Here is a 2,170-nt window from a genome sequence, read left to right on the forward strand (position 1 = left end):
ATGCTAGGCTCCAGCATTGGTTGGGTGTTGGGTTTGAGTTTGATTGGGATTTGGGTTTGTGTTTGGTTTGTGATGAGATTTTTGTGGTGATAGTTGAGTTCGTGGGGTCTGGAGCCGACAGCCATGAAAGAATTCTTGAAGATGTCTTTGGTGCAAAAAGGTGATTTTATTAAAGTACAGAGACAGGACCCATGGGCAGGAATAGCTGCCACTGGGCCTTGAGGAGAGACTGGTCAAATACTATGGAGTTGGGGGAGGTCAAGTCCAGGGGAAGTTTCCAATGAGATTTTCATGTGCTAAAGAAAACTCATAGGATATGGGAGGCCTAGCTATCCTCAAGCTAAGGTTGTTTTTCCCTCTGGCAAATCATTACAATTAAGACAGTAGGGAGTTCCTGGAGAAAAGTTTTACTCTGCCTGCCTCAAGTATTGGTCAATGGGCTGCAGGTTATAAGGACATTTAATTTTTTCTGCCATTTCCTTCTGCCTTTGTTTCCCACATCACTGTGACACTAGTACCAGTTCAAGGCAGCACCGTCCTCAAATATCTGAGACCCCCCCTCCCACCAACCTTTTAAGTTAATGACCCAAGTGTAAGGTCCTCATTCTTCTGCTCCAGTCCCTGGTAATCACTAATTTACATTCCATCTTTGTAGATTTGTATATTATGGACTTCTAATATTAATTGGAATCATACAACATATGGCCATTATGCTTTTCACGTGGTTTTCAAGGTTCACCTATTTGTGTCTGTATCAGTATTTCATTATGGCTGAATAATATTTCATTTGTGAGGTTAAACCACAATATGTCTGTCCATTTTTAATTGTGTTAATTGGTTTTTATTGTTGACTTGTAAGAGACTTTGTATGCTCTAGTTTTAGAACCTTATTATGTATATGATTTGCAGATATTTGTCTCATTCTGTGGGTTATCTTTTCACTTTTTTGATGCTTTTCTTTGAGGTATAAAGTTTTAAATTTTAATGAAGTCCCATTTATCTGTTTTTTCTTTAATCACTTGTTCTTTTTGTGTTATAACTAAGAAAACATTGCATAATGCAAGGTTATGAAGATTTATCCCTATGTTTTCTCCTAGGAGTTTTATAGTTTTAGCTCCTACATTTAGGTTTTTGATACAGCTTTAATTTTTGTGGTGTAATTTTATTTACTTCTTACTGTAGCATTTTATAGATTTGAACTGATTTTTCCTATTTCTCATTATTTTGCTGAAAGAGCACCCTGTTGTCAGTTTCATGATCAGTTTATTTGAGGAATAAAACATTGCCAGGAGAGCAGGGAAAGGTTGCCATGTCTTGTGGTTTTCCTTGGTTTGTTTAGGATTTTGATTCCCCCTCTGATTTCCTCCTTTCTTTTTTATTACCATATCTCTAAGGAGGACCCCCCTTTCCTCCGGTTATCCTCCTTCTTCACAGTACATTTCTGAGGCTGCCACTTCTGGTCCTTCTTGCTTTTAAACCACTTTCCTGTATCCAGTGCTGTTTTCAATAACATCCCTGACCTGTGTTTAATATTTTAGGATTTAGTGGAGCTTTTTTTCCCCTTTATTTCTTATTTATGCCATGTATATGTCTTTCACACCCTCACTTCCTTTCTAAATAGCCTTTTAATTTCCCCTCCACCCGTACTCTGAAGCTAACATCAGTGGCAGCTGTGGGATCTGTAGCCATAACTCTTTTTCTCTTCTTAAATTGATTTGAAATCATGCCATCCTATGTCTTCTATTAATGTTGAAGGAATGGGCCATTGTGATTTTATTCATGCTCTTTCTGATGTTATGTTTTTTTGGGAGTATGTATGGTAAGAGTCACAATAAAGCAGCCATCATTTTCCTAGGGTCAATGAGAACATAGATATACACCTACCTCTACCTCTACCTCTACTTCTATATCTACATATGTATGTATGTGCGTGTGTGTGTGTATATGTGTGTGTGTGTCTAGGTTTGCAACCTTGGGAGTTCCCCAGGTGAAATCTGAAACTGGTCCCCACACATAGAGAGCAAAGAGAGACTGAATAAAGAGGCAGACCAATCCAGATCAATAGGTGGCAGATTTAATAAGCAAGGCAACTTACATTCAGGGCTTATCTTGAGTGCCTGTAAGATTACCTCTCTGTACCCACCTGCCAGAATCTTAAAAGTTTATACAG

This window comes from Panthera pardus, unplaced genomic scaffold (assembly GCF_024362965.1).
Source record: "Panthera pardus isolate Hobbes unplaced genomic scaffold, ASM2436296v1 HiC_scaffold_12, whole genome shotgun sequence".
NCBI classification, from domain to species: domain Eukaryota; kingdom Metazoa; phylum Chordata; class Mammalia; order Carnivora; family Felidae; genus Panthera; species Panthera pardus.